Source organism: Dendrobates tinctorius, unplaced genomic scaffold, assembly GCF_039654945.1.
Source record: "Dendrobates tinctorius isolate UK_male_01 unplaced genomic scaffold, ASM3965494v1 ptg000019l, whole genome shotgun sequence".
NCBI lineage: Eukaryota > Metazoa > Chordata > Amphibia > Anura > Dendrobatidae > Dendrobates > Dendrobates tinctorius.
This window is the reverse complement of record NW_027361687.1, coordinates 50,700,028-50,720,380: the sequence shown is the minus strand read 5'-3', so window position 1 is coordinate 50,720,380 and position 20,353 is coordinate 50,700,028. Positions and strand designations below refer to the sequence as shown.

At 46.2% G+C, this 20,353-nt stretch overlaps 1 long non-coding RNA gene across 1 annotated transcript in view; it reads left to right on the top strand.

Moving 5' to 3' along the window:
- Positions 1 to 13,557: 13,557 nt before the first annotated feature.
- The window catches only part of LOC141082703 (uncharacterized), a 168,924-nt gene continuing 162,128 nt past the window's right edge, over positions 13,558 to 20,353 (top strand). Inside the window, exons 1-3 of the long non-coding RNA XR_012230554.1 lie at positions 13,558 to 13,948; positions 14,284 to 14,402; positions 16,573 to 16,682. This is a non-coding gene — a long non-coding RNA (uncharacterized lncRNA). The remainder of the gene's footprint in view (positions 13,949 to 14,283; positions 14,403 to 16,572; positions 16,683 to 20,353) is intronic.

The following is a 20,353-nucleotide window of genomic DNA, read 5'->3' as shown; positions in this document are numbered from 1 at the left end:
TGCTTCGGATCGTGGGTGAGTATTTTTGTGGTTTGTTATGTTAATATTTATTCCGGAAAAGACAATGGCTTCGGGGAACAATGTGGCAAGTATTGGTAAGTATGTTACTCTATGTTATATGTACTGTATGTCTATGTATGTATTGTATGAATGTATTGTATGTATGTAGTATATATGTGGTATGTATGTAGCATGTAGTATGTATGTAGTATGTATGTAGCATGCATGTAGCATGCAGTATGTATGTAGCATGCATGTAGTATATATGTAGTATGTATGTAGCATGCATGTAGTATATATGTATGAATGTATGTAGCATGTAGTATGTATGTAGTATGTATGTGGTATGTATGTAGCATGTAGTATGTATGTAGCATGCAGTATGTATGTAGCATGCATGTAGTATGTATGTAGTATATATGTAGTATGTATGTAGCATGCATGTAGTATGTATGTAGTATGTATGTAGCATGCATGTAGTATGTATGTAGTATATATGTAGTATGTATGTAGCATGCATGTAGTATATATGTATGAATGTATGTAGCATGTAGTATGTATGTAGTATGTATGTAGTATGTATGTAGCATGCATGTAGTATGTATGTAGTATGTATGTAGTATATATGTAGTATGTAGCATGTAGTATGTATGTAGTATGCATGTAGTATATATGTAGCATGTAGCATGTATGTAGTATGTATGTGGTATGTATGTAGCATGTAGTATGTATGTAGCATGCATGTAGTATATACGTAGTATGTATGTAGCATGTAGTATGTATGTAGCATGCATGTAGTATATATGTAGTATGTATGTAGCATGTAGTATGTATGTAGCATGCATGTAGTATATATGTAGTATGTATGTAGCATGTAGTATGTATGTAGCATGCATGTAGTATATATGTAGTATGTATGTAGCATGTAGTATGTATGTAGCATGCATGTAGTATATATGTAGTATGTAGCATGTAGTATGTATGTAGCATGCATGTAGTATATATGTAGTATGTAGCATGTAGTATGTATGTAGCATGCATGTAGTATATATGTAGTATGTAGCATGTAGTATGTATGTAGCATGCATGTAGTATATATGTAGTATGTAGCATGTAGTATGTATGTAGCATGCAGTATGTATGTAGCATGCATGTAGTATATATGTAGTATGTATGTAGTATATATGTAGTATGTATGTTGCATGTAGTATTTATGTAGTATGAATGTAGCATGTATGTAGCATGTATGTAGTATGTAGTATGAATGTAGCATGTATGTAGTATGCATGTTGTATGTATGTAGCATGTAATTTTTTTTTTTTTTTTTTACATTCAACACATTAGCCGGATGATAGGACTATTACTGTCCCATCATTGGCTAATGTGTCAATCACTGTCATGGTAGCAGGCATCGCCCGATGGGACTTGTAGTCCCATCGGACGATGCCTGCACAGACCCCCGAAGCCTGCACAGACCACCGGCAGGCCGGCACAGCCCCCCGGCAGGCCGGCACAGCCCCCGGAGCCTGCACAGACCACCGGCAGGCCGGCACAGCCCCCCGGCAGGCCGGCACAGCCCACCGGAGCCTGCACAGACCACCGGCAGGCCGGCACAGCCCCCCGGCAGGCCGGCACAGACCACCGGAGCCTGCACAGCCCCCCGGCAGGCCGGCACAGCCCACCGGAGCCTGCACAGACCACCGGCAGGCCGGCACAGCCCCCCGGCAGGCCGGCACAGACCACCGGAGCCTGCACAGACCCCCTGGCAGGCCGGCACAGCCCCCCCGAAAGGCCCGTACAGACCCCAGAGAGGCTGTACAAGGGCAGGAAAGGGTTTTTCTTATTCCGATACCGGAAGTCCCATAGACTTGAATGGGACTTCCGGTATCGGAATCGGCGATACCGATACTTTTTTTAAAGATCGGCCGATACCATCCGATACGATACTTTGAAGTATCGGACGGTATCGCTCAACTCTATGTGGGCATGGTTGAAAGTGCTGCAACCATTCAGTAGGACGTGAGTCTTAAATGAAGAAATCCTCGAAGGTCTCTTCATCTTTTCTATACAGACATTGCCTGTGATAACCCAGCCTAGGTCAAGGCGTTGAGCAAATGGAGCGTCGTGTGGCCCGTTGATTTGCTCATGAACCTTGTGAAGTCGCAGAATGTCTCTGCCAAGCAGGATCAGGATGTTTGCTCTGTTGTCGAGAGCTGGTATCTTGCCTGCCAAAGTCTTTATATGAGTGTGATGGAGTGCAGCCTCTGGAGTTGGAATTTCCTCTCTGTTGGACGGTATCTGGTTGCATTCGACCAGAGTGGGTAAGGGTATCTCCACATTGTTCTCAAGAGAAGACACCATGAGTCAATTGACTATTCTCCCAGAGACCTCCGTAACACCAGCGCTGCAGGTTTCTAGGGTGTAGGGGTGAGAGTTTCCCTTTAAGTTAAACATGTCAAAGAGTTCTGACCTTGCAAGTAATCGGTTGCTCTGATCGTCCAGGATAACATACACCCTTGCGGTTTTCTCTGGTCAACCCTTGGGATACACGTTCACCAGGCATATCTTCGCACATGACTTATCCCAGAGGCCTTCTCCGCAAACTTCTGTGCATGAAGAAGATATTGAGATAGAACTCACTGTTTGAACAGCATCCTCCCCACCTTGCCTTGTGGTGGGGAAAGGTGTAAGCTGTGTAGTGTTAGATTGGGATGGTTGGAGCGCTTGCACATGCTCCTCACTGTCACACGCCAAACACTTAATAGATATTTTGCAGGCCGTAGCAAAGTGTTCAGTAGAAGCGCAGCACCTGTAACATATCCAAAAGTTCTTCAGACGCTCTTTGCATTCCTGGAGTGGTTTCTTTCTGAAGCTGATGCATTTCTTTAAGGGATGAGGTCTCTTGTGAATGGGACACATACGATTAGGATTCTCAATCTTCTCACCTTCCTAACTCTTATCTTGTGATACTGTAGGTGTGGGAAGAACATCTGTCTTGTTGACGGACATTGGAGCTCAGCGGTTCCTGTAGTTAAGACGTGGATTCTCGTGTTTAGGAGATGAAGCAGGGTCGCTGTGTTCTCCATAGGAAAAACTTGGATCAGTTATACACTCTGCAATATTTTCTATGAACTCGCAGAAGTAGGAAAATGGAGGGAAGGAGACTTGGTTTTCCCTTTTGTATTTTGATCCAAGCATGGCCCACTTATTTTGGATATTGGACGGCAGCTTAGAAACTATTGGGTTTACCCTGTGAGCAGTGTCCAGGTAGCTGAGGCCAGACAGGTACGGGTCTGCTTTGGCCAGCTGAAGCTCTAACAGGAGGTCGCTGAGCTCTTGGAACCTTGTACTGTCCTTATTAGGTTCCTTTGGAAAATCCTCTAGTCGCTTGAACAGGGCCTTTTCTATGGCCTCAGGACTGCCATAGCTTCTTTCTAGTCTCTTCCTTGCAGCGGTGAGACCCGCAATGGGATTACTGGTGTAGACGGATTTAAGTCTCTTGACCCAATCTGTGGATTGTGGCCCAAGCCACCTGATTAGCAGGTCTAGCTCTTCAGCGGCGGTGATGCCGAGGTCACTGATTGTGGTTTTAAAGGTGCACTTCCAACCCCTGTAGTTCTCAGGTTTATCTTCAAACTTTGTAAGACTGGTCATAGTTAGATCACGCCGAATCATGTACCTTGCAAGGCCGGTCATATCAGCATTCTCCGATTTTGGAAGGACTGTTGCTGGCTGGATAGCATTGTTCCTACAGTCTGTGCTTTGACCTGGGAATGCAGGTACATATAGGCGTTCAGTCCATTAGTTTCTGCCACACATGGGACTGGAATTGTGTGACTTACCAGAGTGTGGTGACTTGCCTGCATATTGGCCTGCACGTATGTTTTTGTGTAAAGATTTGGTGAGGTGCAGGTTTCCGGTACATTTCGGTGCACAGCGGATCAGGAAGCAAGGTTGGCAGCGTATTGTACTGACCTCGGGTGCAGGATGTGGGTAAACACTCTGTGTCCTGTTGTCTCAGGGGAGCATCTGTGCGGTCAGGAAGGATTGCAGGAGCAGGGGTAGCGCTGTATTGGCTTTGTACAGTCTCTAGTAAGAGGGTCTTCAGTATCAAAATCACTTAAACTGATGCTGTCTCTTTGGCTCCCACTGATGGCTTGTTCCAGGACCTTTAACTTTGCCATGGCTATGGCGTATTCGCGTTCCTTCTCTAGGGCCTCTATTCTGTGCACTGCTTCGGCTGCCTCTATTTTCATCTCAGTTTCCTTTTGAGCGAAGGCAGCTTGTATTTTAGTGGCCTCGGCTTCTGCACGTGCTTTTACGAGCTGTTCGCTGAGGGTTGAAGATTTTGAGGAGCGTGACTTAGATGATCGCTTTGACTGTCTGGCTGAGCCAGAAATACAAGATGACATCTCGGCTATTAGCATGATTCTTGCCTCTGTCTTGGCTTTTATGTCGCGCACCATGTTTTCTCTCTCAGATTTAAGTTGTTGGAAAGCTTGTAGCTCTTTGCAGGTAACTAATGGATTAAGTCTCTTTAACAATGATATATACTGGTCTGCTATTTTTGCATAACGTTGATAATCTGAACACAGTTGTGCAAGGGTTACCTCTTGTGATCGTTGGAGAGAAGCAGGCTGAGACAGGCTGTCTATGTGAATCAGCAGTTTTTGCCATAGCTCTGCTGTAGCACGGAGATCATGTTTACTGGATTGTAGATTCTCCCTTACTTTCCATGTTGGCTTTGTGGGACGTCTAGCCTTCTCACTAAATGATGGATCAAGTTATATGCACTCTTCCTCTGACAATAGGTCTGGCAGAGACCATGTAGTCATTCCTTCAGCCATCCTGATTCACAGGGAGAAAGGGAGCTGTATAGTCTCTTATATGCTGAGAGCGGATGCTCTGCAGGAAGTTCTGTAGCTTTATAGAAGCTGTGGGCTTTACAGATAAATCTGGTCTTTTTTACTATTCTGTCCCCGGGGCCTATGGCTGCAAATATGGCTCTGTGAGATGCTGGATCTCTTCACCTTACTTACAATTGGCGACGGTCACAGATAGCTCAACTCAGCTGCCGGCACACATGTTATGAAGACTCCAGAAGAGACTTTGATTTCTTTAAGAATTCTTGTTGAATGCTTACAAACAGCAGCAGGTAAAAAAGACTTTCTTCAGACAGACTGAAAACACATGTGCTTCTAATGAAGCCAAGATGGAGAATGAGACACAGGGGGAAGAAGGAAGTGACATCACACTCAGAAGAGGGAGACAGGAGGGACAAACTTGATGGAGAGGGAGGATTTCAGCTATGCAAAACACAGGAACACATAGCAACAGTAAATGATATGAGAGACTGCAATACAGCATGTAAAATGCACAGGCCAGTCTGTAAAATGTCTCATTCATGGGACATAACAAGCGCGCTGATCGATCAAAAAAACGTCCTGGCCATTCCAGGACGATCAGCGATAACCGGCAGGGGGCCGGTCGCTGATCGCTGTCACACATAGCGACCTCGCTGGTGAGATCGCTGTTTTGTCACAAAAATTGTGACTCAGCAGCGATCTCGCTAGCGAGATTGCTATGTGTGACGGGGGCTTTACCCTTTAAATTTACTGCTAATATGGTTAGCCGCATGTTAATTGGATTAGAGGTGGGGGAGGGGCAGCTCTTTAACACACTCCATGGAAATTTAGACTTCGAGCTGAAACACGGAGCTTCTCGCCAGCATGACTTTCACAAAACTCATCCAAACTTCTAAAGGTATTATTGATCAAAACGCAGAACAGATTCCTAATGACTTGTGAAGGAGATGGAGGAGAGTGGAGCAACATGAAGACAAAGCTCCTCACTCCCGCAATCTCCTCCTAATGACAAACATCCCCCTGCACGGCAATCGCAGAAAGATCAGCAGCAGCTCTGCGGAAATTCGGTTTATACTCCACTCGCAGCCAAAGCTGCATTTACATCAACATTACATCTCCCAAAATGCAATGCAACAGAACATATTCTAAACATGTCGGGGGGGGGGGAAGTGGAGAGAAGGGAAGCCTGCCCCTGCAGGAAGTCTGCTGGAAAACACCCACAGAATTCTGAATGCAGCTCTGGGTGTGACTAGAGTATGATATATGTTACTGAAGTTTTAATCAAAGACTCCTGTCTACTCATATGTAGATTTATGCATTACCAGCAGAGGGCGACAATGAGTTGTCAGGTTTTGGAAACCAGCAGAATTGTGAATGCAGCTCAGGATGTGACTTTTATTTTATTATTATTATTTATTTATACTGTATAGCACCATTGATTCCATGGTGCTGTCTGTACATGAGAATGGGTTACATACAAATTACAGATATCACTTACAATAAACAAACTAACAATAACAGACTGATACAGAGTGGAGAGAGGACCCTGCCCTTTCGGGCTTACATTCTACAGGATGGTGGGGAAGGAGTCAGTAGGTTGGGGAGTTACAGCAGCTCCAGTGTGACTAAAGTATATTTCAATAAAGCATAAGGTGATGTTCACACTATCAGTATGTGGTCAGTATTTTACCTCAGTATTTGCAGCCAGGAGTGGGTGATAAATACAGAAGTGGTCAGTGTCGGACTGGGGGCCCACTTGCATACGGCTATTACACTACCCTCGTTCACAAATTTACCTATATCTCTATATAATAATAAACTGGATAGTTTGATTAATGAATGATGAGATGTTGCCTTTTTCTATACAGAATCAATTGAATTATGCCAAGTACATCTCATACAGTGAGGTTGGGGTCCCAGATCTTCACAGGGGCCCACCGGGGGATTCCACTGTTACCCTATGGGCCAGTATACTCTTCCTCTGATTGTGCCACTCCTGGTTTTGGCTGATACTGATGTAAAATACCGACCAAATACTGAACGTGTGAATGTGGCCATAGTCTCCTCTCTGCTCATATGTAGATTAATGTATTACCAGCAGCGGGCGACAACGAGTTGTCAGGCATTAGAAACAAGCAGAATTGTGAATGCAGCTCTGTATGTGACAGGAGTATAATGTCGCTCCCCATCGGTGTGTGCATGGCGTCTTATGTTAGCAGCACGTCTCCCCTGTGCACCGTTCTGTAATTCCTCGCCTAGTTCTGTAATCGGTGGCGGTAATTATGAGACGCTGCACTCACTGTAATGACAGCCGCGTGGAGTTTGATTTCTGGAATTGTTCCTTATGATGTTCATGTGCGACATTCTGCCGGGTTTGATGTGGAGGAAGCGATTTTTTTTCTTCCCTTTCCTCTGATTTTCTGTACGGCTCAGTCTTTCCAGGCACGCCGTCCAATCAACTGGGGAAAGATAGGAAGAATCCTGTAATCTGGCATCTAATGATCTGGAAACAAAGGAGGAGGAGGCAAAAATGAGGCCTTTCTGCCCCAGGCTCAAACAGAAAGGAACAGTATCACACCACCCAACTGTTCTAGATCAAGCAGGACAGATCCTAATTTAGGGAGCTCTGTCACTGTCCCAGGTGGTCGGGAGTCTGTCCTCAGGTCACAGACACAGATGAATATAATGGTGAAGCCGGCAGGTCTTCACCATTATTTCAAGGTAGAGCCTGAAAGTTCAAAGCTCTTCAGGTCACCTGACCTGAGAATGTCACAGGCAAATGTGATACTGTGTGTGGGGGTAATGACGGTACAATGCTGTGTGGGGGGCACTGTGGTGCCATGAGGAGTACTGTACTGTGTGGGGGGGGTCATAAGAGGGTACAATATTGTTTGTGGGGCACTGAAGAGCCAAGAGAGGAGTACTGTACTGTCTCTAGGGGTTATGAGAGGGTACGATACTGTGTGGGGGCACTGTAGCCCCACAAGAGTTCTGTACTGTGTGTGGGGGTCATGAGAGGGTACGTGTGTGTGCGTGTGTGTGGGGGGGGTCATGAGAGGGTACGATGGTGTGTGAGTGGGGCAATGTAGGGTCATGAGAAGAGTACTGTACTGTGTGTGGGGGAAATGAGAGGGTATACTACTTTATGTGTGCAGCACAGTAGGGCCATGACAGGGGTTTGGTCCTGTGTGTGGGGGTTAGAAAGGCCATCAGAATACTATGTGTGGGGGACCATGACAGGGAATATTACTGTGTGTGGAGCCATGAGAGGCCATAGTAATGGGGGGCCATGAGGGAATATTACTGTGTGTGGGGGGCCATGAGAGGGCATATTACTGTGTGTGAAGGCTATGTAATACCATGGCCGCCGGGGGATAGCTTGTGCGGCCGCTCCAGTACTCACTGTACCGGAGGCTGTTTCATCACCCGTATGCTGTTCACTTTGGGGGACCCAATTGACTGCAGACAGAGGCTGGAAACAACTTTAACAACTCAGCTTTATTCTCTTCAGGGCACAGCACGTCCAATACAGCCACAGAACTCTTTACTTGGTAACAGCAATACATCTTCATCTACAGCAGTACGTCACTTCTTCCTTCACATCACACATATGCACCACACAGGCAAGCTGACACGGCACACGGAGCATGATGAACACGGAACACTTCCCTTCTTCCAGAGCCCGACTTCAGCCCACGAAGGTACCCGACTTTTCCGTTACAGGTCACCCCCTTAAGGCACTGTTGCTCCTGTTCGTGTCCTAGATTCACAGCTCACTAAACTCTCCACAAAGCTCCCGTACTCCAGCTGCTACTCCCACAGGGACTCTTCCACGGACCTCCCTGGCTTGCAATTCTCCAGACATGGGCTGGACTCAATAGACTGACTTGGGTTGTCACTTCAGCTCTTCCTTGACTCCTTCTTCTGTCTTGCTAGACTTACAGTCCCTAGTCCCTGACTGCAAGGCCTCCAGCACCACTACATGCTGGCTACTGCTGTAGGCACTCCGATGTTCTTCACTCTTGTCCTGTCCTGTTCGCTACCCCAGCTCAACTAACTCTTGGAGGGAAATATATCTCCTTTCCTCCTGTCTAGTCACTCCTCTAAGTTAACTCCTAAGACGTCTTCTCACTAGTTGAGCTCAGTGCCCCCATCTAGTGGCCCTTTGCTATTACTACACCTGACTTATCTAACTAAAGTAATGTTGTGTGGACACAAACACACACACACACAACATGCATACTGCACACAGAATATGCAACAATATCAACATTTGCAGGTCAAAGCCCTTGCCCTCCTTACAGCTATACGGGCCATGAGAGGAGTACTGTACTGTGTGTGTGGGGGTCATGAGAGGGTATGATACTGTGTGTGTGCTGCACTGTAGGACTATGACAGAGGTTTGGTACTGTGTGCGTGGGGATCATAAGAGCCATTAGGATACAATGTGTGGGGGTTATGAGAAGGAATAGTACTGTGTATGGGGGCCATAAGAGGGAATAATACTGTGTGTAGGGGCCATGAGAGGGTATAGTACTGTGTGAGGACGCTATAAGGGCCATGAGAGGGGTACTGTACTGGGTGTGTGGCACTTTATGGCCATGAGAGGGGTTTGGTACTGTGTTGGTGTAGAGGCTATAAGAGGAGTACTGTACTGTGTGTGGGTGGGAGAGTAGTTGTGTGTGTGAGGGGGCCTGAAAAAGGTATGGTGCTGAGGGGGCCATGAGAGCGGTACAGTGTGTGTGTGTATTAAGGCCATTATTACTATGTATAGGGAGTCATGGGTATTATTAATATACTGTATATGGGGGATTGACGGCATTATTACTTCACATGGGGGGCTCAGGGGGCATTATTACTATATATGTGATGGTCGATTAGGGTGTATGATTACTGTATATGATAGAATCTGGGGCTAAAATTATTATATATGGGTAAGCAGGGGTATTATAAATATGTACGATATTACTATACATGAAGAAGCTGAGTGAACGGTATTACTACTAACTGATCAGGGGTATTACTATACATGGGGGATCAGTGGACATTATTACTATTTATGTTGGGATCAGGGGTATTAGTACAGTATATATGATTTCTATATATGGGTAATCAGGGGTATAACTACTATATATGGGAGATCAGGGGGCATGATTACTATATATGGTGGTGGGGTTACTCTAGGGCATTTACTACATTGTAGGGCTACTAGGGGCATTATAACCATCATAGAGGCATTATTACTTTCTAAGGCACTCACACAGGGCTTTAAAATTTTCTAGGGGGCAATTTTACCATATAGAGAGCACAATGGAGGCCTTTTACTTTGCAAGGAGCATAGTAGTGAACAATACTATGTGGGGTATTAAGTGGAGCCCTGTTATTGTACCATACAGCAGGTGCTCTAATAGGGAAGAATATGACAGTAGAAGGCTCAGCATTGGGGTGACTGCAGGATGAGTAGTTTGTGCAGGACAGGAATCGATGAGGACGGGGCAGGAAATACATGTTTTTGAGAGCCGCAGAGAACTACTGCGCATGCCCAAGATTCCCAGCACCGCAGTGTGATTAAATCATAAGCGATTGCGGGGCGGGATCTCTGGCAGTGTGTCCACGCAGGCACGATAGCCAGGCCATGAAGTGATGTGAGAGAACGGGCAGCACTGACTACGCATGCCCAAGAAAATACATTACAGCGCAGGTGCCAGCATTTGAATTGAACACAGAGGAGGCAGAGCTAAGACATAAGGAGGAAATGAATGATGGATGCGAGGCGTCGGTGTCATAGGGCGAAAGACCTGCCCCCTGGTCAAAATTCTGGTATGTCTGACTAATTTTTAAAAATGCTTATTTCGGCGGTGGAAGGGACGCTAAATAAAAGAGCCACCTTGACAGAATGCAGCATTAGTGCTGCACAAGGTGGCTCTTTTACTTAAAAACGCCTGGGGGGGTGACAGGTTCCCTTTAATTTTCATCCTGGTCTTTTGTACAATGATTCTTTTTAGTTACAGCAGGGTCATATACTGATGCTGGCTACCCCGAGCATGTAGAAGAAGGTGCTATGGTCAGATGAGACCATAGTAGAACCTTTTGGGCTAAATTCAAAATTTTATGTATGGCGGAAAACTAACAATGCACATCACTCTGTAAACACCATCCCCACTGTCACACATGGTGGCAGCATAATGCTGTGGGGAGGCTTTTCTGAAGCAGGAGCGGGGAATCTGATCCAAGTTGATGGGAAGATGGATAGAGCTAAATGCAGGGTAATGATGGAGGAAAACCTGTTAGAGGTTGCAAAAGACTTAAAACTAGGGCGTAGGTTCATCTTCCAGTGGACAGCGACCCTAAACATCCTTCCAGAGCTACAATGGATGGTTTACATCAAAGCATATTCCTGTGTGTGAACGGCCCAGTCACAGTACAGACCTAAATCTCATAGAGAATCTGTGGAAAGAAAAATTGCTGATCACATAAGGTTCCATCCAATCTCACTGAGAGAAAGCGAGGATGCAAAGAAGAAGGGGCAAAAATGTGACAACTAGATGTGCAAAGCTGGTAGAGCCAGACCCCAAAAGACCACACGAGAAATTGCAGCGAAAGATGGTCCTACAAAGTATTGATTCGAGGCTTTATACCCTGGCACCACCCGCTCTGGCGCCCAGTCCTCCCGCTGACAGGTCTGAGTTGGTTTTGCGCTGATTACTTGTAATACTTCAGGTGACAGATGAATGGACGATAATGATCCCATTTACCTCCTGATAACAATGTGCGGTGATTTCCTGCCGGCCATCACATCTTTATAGTGCGTACTGTAATTAAGAGTAACAGGAAGCTCTGAAATACTCTGTGCTGTGGAGCAGGCCAGATTTATTCCCAGTGCTTCCTACCATGACACTGCCCAGTGCCCAGGCTGCATTTCCTAGGATCTGATGAATGCAGCCCACAAAAAACAGCATATTAATCCCCTGAAATACTCTGCACTGTTTAGATTTCTTTTGCATCCTTTGCTTCCATTATGACACTGCTCTTTCGCTTTCTGATTTGTCTTCTGGGCTCCTCTGTAGTTGGGAATGGATCCTCCACTGCTGCCACACGTACAGTAGGACTGGCTCTAGAACAGTGTATTATATCGATCATGTGAAGATTAGCCACCTGGTCATAACCAATCGGAGCCTGTCCTTCCCCTTCTGGGCAGCGCAGAGGACCAATGACAGGAAGAGAAATTGGCCAATCAGTTGCGTGTGGGTGGAGTTTATTTAGTGCGGCGGAAGTAGAAGGAGAGACAAAGAACCATAAGAGTGGGCGGCAGATGAGCTTCGCTGTGCGGTGTGTTCCCGCCTCCCCTTACCCCCAGCAACCAGTAACCCTGTGTTAGGGGTTTTCCACTTCTTCACACTTAAAGGAATTCAACACATTTCCCTACATATTCTGTGACTGGAAACACCTTTATAAACGTTATCTGTCCTCAGTAATGTAAGTCACATTACTGAGGACAGATAATATATATAAAGGTCTGGCCAGACTGGCCATTTGGCAATTCTGGCAAATGCCAAAAAGGCCTGTCTGGGTGTGGGCCGCCTTGTCTGCTACGTTGTTAACAGAATCAGTGTTCTCAAGGCACCCATACTGCTAAGAGTTGTGATGGAGCACAAAGTCACTGACTCCCTCACTTACCCCAGCAGGCAGCGGGTATCATTAAAAAAAAATGGTCTTGTAGCAAATCTTGCTTTCCTCCATCCAGGGCAATATTAGTAATATATCCCCATCTGGTTCATGGGGACGGGAATAACATGGGCCTGTGTGATTTTAAATGCCAGGGCTGAATTTCAGCCCTAGTCTGTACCTGATATGTGACCATCCACTCTGAGGTACCTGTGACTGTCTGCTGTGAGGAGACCGCGACCGTCCGCTCTGAGGGATCCGCGACCGTCTGCTCTGAGGGACCCGTGACTGTCCGCTCTGAGGGATCCGTGACTGTCCACTCTGAGGGACCCGCGACCGTCTGCTCTGAGGGGACTGCGACCGTCCGCTCTGAGGGATCCGCGACTGTCTGCTCTGAGGGACCCGCGACCGTCCGCTCTGAGGGATCCGCGACTATCTGCTCTGAGGGACCCGTGACCATCCGCTCTGAGGGGACTGCGACCGTCCGCTCTGAGGGATCCACGATCGTCTGCTCTGAGGGACCCGCGACCGTCCGCTCTGAGGGGACTGCGACCGTCCGCTCTGAGGGATCCACGATCGTCTGCTCTGAGGGACCCACGAACGTCCGCTCTGAGGGGACTGCGACCGTCTGCTCCTTTTACTTACAGCAGGGAATATGGTAATTTTGCTTCTATCTTGTTTTTTTTTCCTGTCACGTGCAGTAATATCCTCACTGACATCACCTAATAATTGGGCAGGTGACTGACTAAACACCGCACCAATGTGACACACCTCTCTTGAAATACTCTGTGCTGCTGTGGTTTCCAGCTCTTCCCTCATTCCCTTCTTCCCATCATGGCACTACCCTTGCTGCCATGTCTTGACTAGCAGCATGGCACAATGAGGGCAGGCTAGAGCATTCAGCAATCGCGGCGTACCCCTCTCTTAAAATACTCTGTGCTGCTGTGGATTCCTGTTCAAACACCCCGTCTTGTTTCCGCATGCCCCTGTTATATGCAGTCATGTCCTCAAAGGCTTCATCACATGAATGACCAGGTCAGTACCTGCCAAAAGATGGGCAGACTCATATACTCAAATACTGCTGGTCCACGCTGTTTTTATCACGATATGAACGTCCACTCCCCTCGCTCACATCATGGCACTGCTCCGGTTACTGACAGCTCCCTCCACCTCTGCAGTATCACGTGGAATCCTTGTCTTAATGACTGCCTCCTTAATTCCTCTGTGCTGCTGTGGGTAATTCTGTTCTCTCTCCAGCCTTGTTCTCGCCCGTCTCTCCTTCCCTATTTATAACATGACAGTCGCGTTATGTAAGCACACAAATGACTCCGCCACGGTCGTGTACTAAGCAGACGCTCCGACACGTTCCCAGCGGGAGCTGCGGCGCTTCCTCGGGAGAGATCGCAGAATAAATGCAGGTGATTACAAGTAAATGGCGTCTAATGCGCATTATCATCGCCGCTGCGACTTCACACCATTCCACAAACATTAGGCAAAAAATGGAGGATATAGTAAAAAAAAAATAAATTAATGGAGGTGGGAGAAGAGGAATAAAATGGCACCATTTACTGGTTCTAATTTGTCTTCCCGAATAATGTGTCCCCTCATAGCGAGCGGTGGCGGCGGTCTATGTTTGCAGCCTAGGTGATATCGACGAAGCTCGGGAAAAATTACCCTGGATTGTGCCGGCAGCCGGACTCCAATTTCTTACACATTATTTATTTTTTAATTTATCTTTTTATTTTTTTTATAGTCTTCGAGGCCGTGGCGAGAATCCCGGAGAGACTAGAATTTCATTACCCTCCTTCTGAGAGAAGCGCTGGGTCGGCTTTAATGTGACAAGAGGGCGAGGATGGCAGAGCTCATAAATAGGTAAATAAGAAATGCAGGAAGGGTCATCGTCTCTTATGCTCCCTGGTCTGGGATTTGCTCAAGGCCTTCAGGAAACTCCAAGGAAGGAACAAGAAGAAAATGGTTTCTAAGGGAAGTTATACAAAGCATCGCATCAGGTGATAGTACTGCCATATGGCTCACAAGTAGTAATACCGAACAATGCCCACATGGTGTTATACAGTATGTAAATAATAATTTCATACAGGATCTAATCTAAAACACAAAATTTGAGCTTGGTTTGAGTTGATACACATGCAGCATATAAATGCATGTTGACATTAGCCATAAAACATAAAACCTGCAAAAGACAAAGTGAACAAAAACACTGCTGTAACTAAAGGATCTAATCTAATCCTAATAGTTAAAAAATAATCAATAATTCTGCCATTTAACCTATAGTGCCGCCACATGGCTCACAAGCAATGATGCTGTACAATGCCCAGAGAGCCACACAATGCATCAATAAATCTTTCATACCATCTAGAGCTAGTCCTGCCATATACAGTAATGTACAAGTAACAATGCCGTACAATGCCCACATACCATCATAAACGGAATGTATAATTATTCATACTGGACCTAATATGATATCCTAAAATTATATGTAATACCACACACTCCATTAATAAATCTGTCATACAATCTAGAAATAATCCTGCCATGTACTGTAGATCACAATAATGCCGTACAATGCCCACATAGTGCAATAAAGAGAGTATATATTAATTTCATACAGGACCTAATGTGATATAATCCTATAATAATAGAGTCACAAACTCCATCAATAATTCTGCCATTAAACCTATAGTACTGCCATATAGCTTACAAGCAATAAAGGTGTACAATACCCAAATAGCATCTTACAAAGAATAAAAAAATATTTCTTACAGAACATCATGGACTTTGACACACAATCAGTAATTCTGCCATGCAATCTATAAATAGTGCTGCCATATAGCTCACAGGTTACAATGACAACTTCCACATGGAGTGAATATATCATCATTTCATGCAGGAGCCAATGTCAACATACTCTGCCATATAAGCCATGAAAATACTGACATGTAATTCACATGAAAGAGGGTACAATATTATATATTGTCATAGAGAAAATAAATAATGTCAAACAGGACTTAATCTACTTTGCCATACAGTCCCAAAATAATAGTGATGTATGATACATAAATAGTGCTGCCAAATGGCTAATGCTAATAAGTAATAATACCATATAATGTCCTTATAGCATCATGGATTAAATACAGGACCTAATGTTCTCTGGTATGCAGTCCAGAGATAATAGTTCTACAAATTCTGTCAATAATTCTGCCATGCAAGCCATAAATAGTACCGTCATATAGTTCATGTGAATCAATGCAATACAATGATCACATAGCATCATAAAGTGAAAATGTAATAATTCCAAACAAAACCAGAAGTAATGTAACCTACAGCTTGCAAATGTTAGCATCATAAAGGGCAGAAATAATGTTGCAATAATAATACCACCATGCAGTGCTGAACATCATAGAACATTGTAGACGCATACAATAGGCTATCGACACGGGACCTGAGTAGTTTTTTGTTCAGTTTTCTAGTTTCTTTACAGACACTGAATTGTTGATCTACAGCTGTGTCACCCAAGAGGTTCTGCAGCAGCAGTTTATAGAGTTGTGAAGCCTCTGTTGACTTCATATCTTGGCCTCCAGGCTCCAGCTGAGCCCCTGTCAGTGAGGCCTGAGCTGGATTGATAAGCAGACAATTACAGAGTTATACATCACTGTAAGGCTGCCCGATGGGGAGATTGCCGCTGACTGTGCCAGGGAGAGCCGAGGAGATGGAGCCCAGGGGGGACGATCGTCTGAGGATTATAGAGGTCAGCAAGTGGGGCCAGTAGATGGAAAGGTCTTGTCAACATTCACCCACTCTCTGCCCCAACGTCCTCCTCTGAGTAGGGCAATGGTGGACCCTAGTGAACATGTGCCGCTACAACCACAACGACTGGTTCACAGGATGTCAGCTCTGGTCTGGTGTGATGCCCCGATGATGCATTGGTTAAATTTTGAAGCCACTTCTTGATATAACTAGCTTTATATACACCATGCTGAGAGCGTTGCCACAAACCAAATTGCTTTTTTTTTTCATGTTGCAGGAAAAAAAGGTCTATGGGAAACGCGGCCTTCTCTCACTGCAGAAGCAGCCAACAAATGGATTATCACCCCCATCATGGTCAGGAGTTAATTTCCCGGAATCAATGTGAAGGTGAGAGAGAAATAAGTGGAGCAAAGACCCCCTGCAGAACAAAGAGATAGCCACTCAGTAATATCTCTGGAGGCAGATAAGATCTTCTGCCTTCATCCAACATCAAATGTGACTACTGCCAGAGCTGCACTCACTATTCTGCTGGTGGAGTGTGCATATGGAGCGCCCCACCAGGGCCTAGCGGGGTATTTGGTACCGGGCCCATCGATCTAGCTGCCCACGACTCAATCTAGAAGCAGGGTCTGAGCCTCCAGCCAGGGCGCCGGGGAGATCCAGCTCAGCTTCCCCGCGCTCCGCAGGCCTCCTCCCCTCCTCTTCCATCATGGCGTTCTGGCGTTCTTCCTGTCTCGGCGCCTTTCCTGCTGCTGGCTTCCGCTCCTCCTTCCGGGGCGGCGTCTTCTTCCAACTCCTCCATACCAAGCCAGTATACGAACCCCTCGGGGGGTGGGCCAAGTTGCTGTCGCATAGAAGTTCAGACAGGGGAGGCCCAGGACAGTCCGCGCTCTTTTCTTGGGACCACCCATATTATCACGCCCTTCTTCTCTAGGCTGTTGGCCATTTTTAATATTCATTTCACAGTCTATTAAATTGGGTCTTCGCACATTCTCACAAGTTTTAAGTCCAACAAGTCTTAGGCACACAGAACCCGATGGCATCGGGTCTCGTCATCCTGTTCGTGACGCCAGAATGGAGGGCCCCACCAGGGCCTAGCGGGGTACCGGGCCCGTCAATCTCAATGGGAGTTGTCACGGAAGCTGTGACCCGGTCCGTGGCCCTGGGGCTCTATGGCAAAAAGGGGGTGAATGAACAATGAAATAAAGTTTATGAATAGTTTGTGATGCCACCTGTGGTGCTCAGCAAGTGAGGTGTTAGGCCGACGCTGCATGCAGATCCTCTGGGACTGGTGGTGGGTTGCAGCCAAGATGGTGAAGCTCCCCTCAGGTGGAGCTGTAGTCCCAGGGCAGTGTAGATGTAGCAATGGAGGAGAGGCATAGGATGTGTAGAGGCTGGTACCCAGATGTAGTAGTGCGGGGTGTAGTGGTGTGGGAATAAGTGGAGGACACCAGGGCATGTAGTTCCAAAGCTTTACTCACAGTCTGCAGTTCACACAGATGCCTGCCTCCGAGCTGTGTCCTCCGGGTCCTGGGCTCAGTCAACCTCCAGGCAAGATACAGTAGGATGCTCCCTTCCAACACTCCGCCAACATGTACCTTTTTGAACGTCTCCTCTATAGCGCCTTTAAGTGAAGTACTACTAGTACTGAGTTACACTAGAGTGCCTCCTGACAGATGTTCCCAGGAACTCTACTTGTACGGCAGACAGCTGTAGCCTGCTTCGGGGACGCCTTACTCCTGAGTCCCGGCTCACTATCCAAGTTGCTGTTGTGCCCCAAGTCTTAGATGGGAGTAGTGCATTTACAGCCCCCTACTCCACCGGTGTCTGCTGCAGAACCATTAGTGTCCATACAACCTCGGGGACCGGGCCCAGGCCTTGCGCTTAGAACTTCTAGGCAGGGTTCTTCCTCTAACTCACGTCCTCTGTGTTCCCTTTTACTCCTACGTTCCGTACTTGTCTTTCTTTTTTATGGAAGCTCAGGCTTCAGTTCAATGTCTCTCCTTCTTTCCTTTCCCGTGCCAGCAGACCCAGGTCACTGAGATCTACTGCAGCACCTCCTTCCTTCATCCTTCTCTTAGGGATCTTCTCTCCTCACTCCTCTCTGAGTGACTCTCCTGACCGACTGAACTAACTAACTAACTAACTGAAATTCTAAACCTTCCCACTCTTTTATGCATTCTAAACTCCACCCACCTCCCAGCACGTTTCGTGTTTCCAAGCAGTGAACCACCAAAGGTGCTCTGCTACTCTCTAAGCAAGGAGCCGCAATGTGGCTTTGCTACACTACTTTGTGGTGAGGGGTGCAGGTGTTGGAGCGTGGTTAGGAGTTCCCACCTTACCTGGATGGTGGGGCACCACACCTCAGGAGGAGGTGCAGTACCTCTGTGGCGACTGAATCATAGAATTGTAGAGTTGGAAGGGACCTCCTGGGCCATCTGGTCCAACCCCCTGCTCAAAGCAGGATTCCCTAAATCATCCCAGTCAGATGTCTGTCCAGCCTCTGTTTGAAGACTTCCATTGAAGGAGAACTCACCACTTCTTGTGGCAGCCTGTTCCACTCATTGATCACTCTAACTGTCAAAAAGTTTTTTGTAATATCTAATCTGTGTCTCCTCCCATTCAGTTTCATCCCATTGCTTCTAGTCTTTCCTTGTGCAAATGAGAATAAAGTTGATCCTACTACAATGTGACAGCCCTTTAGATATTTGTAGACAGCTATTAAGTCTCCTCTCAGTCTTCTCCTTTGCAAACTAAACATTCCCAAATCCTGCAACCTTTCCTCATAAGACATGGTTTGCAGACCGGTCACCATTCTGGTCGCTCTTTTCTGAACTTGCTCCAGTTTGTTGATGTCTTTTTTAAAATGTGGTGCCCAAAACTGGACACAATATTCCAGATGAGGTCTGACCAAAGAGGAGTAGAGGGAAATAATGACTTCACGTGATCTAGACTGTATGCTTCTGTTAATACATCCTAGAATTGCATTTGCCTTTTTTGCTGCTGCATCACACTGTTGACTCATATTCAGTCTGTGATCTATTAGTATACCCAAGTCTTTTTCACATGTGCTGTCACTTAGCCCTATTCCTCCCATTCTGTATATGCTTTTTTCATTTTTATTGCCCAGATGTAGTACTTTGCATTTCTCCCTGTTAAAAACCATTCTGTTAGTTGCTGCCCACTTCTCCAGTTTATTTAAATCTTTTTGAATCCTCTCTCTCTCTTCTCTAGTATTAGCTATCCCTCCTAGCTTTGTGTCATCAGCAAATTTAATTAGTTTACCCTCAATTCCTTCATCTAAATCGTTGATAAAGATGTTGAACAATACAGGGCCCAGGACAGAGCCCTGTGGTACCCCACTTGAAACATTCTTCCAACTGGATGTGCAGCCATTTACGACCACTCTTTGGGTCCGATCACTAAGCCAGTTATGAATCCACTGAAGCCTCAGGGATACCACATACCCCCCCCCCCCCCGTTAAACACAGCACGTCCGCGGGCTGCAAGTGAAACAAAGATGTTACAAAATAAGGAACATACAAAATTTTTGAAGTGCTTAATAAACAGTTCTTAAATACACACACACATTACATTACTGATCCTGTAATGATCTTGCGTTACATCCTGTATTATACCCCAGAGCTGCACTCACTATTCTGCTGGTGCAGTCACTGTGTGCATACATTACATTACTGATCCTGTACTGATCTTGAGTTACATCCTGTATTATACCTCAGAGCTGCACTCACTATTCTGCTGGTGCAGTTGTGGCGCTCCTGAGGGTTCAGTCGCCACAGAGGTACTGCACCTCCTCCTGAGGTGTGGTACCCCACCATACAGGTAAGGTGGAGACACCTGACCACACTCCAACACCTGCATCGCACACCACAAAGTAGTGTAGCAAAGCACCTTCGGCGGCTCCCTGCTTGGAGTGTAGCATAGCACCCCTTGGTGGCTCCCTGCTTGGAACACGAAACGTGCTGGGAGGTGGGTGGGGCAGAGTTTACATAAAAGTGCGGGAAGAATTGAGTCAGTCAGTCAGTTATTCATTCAGT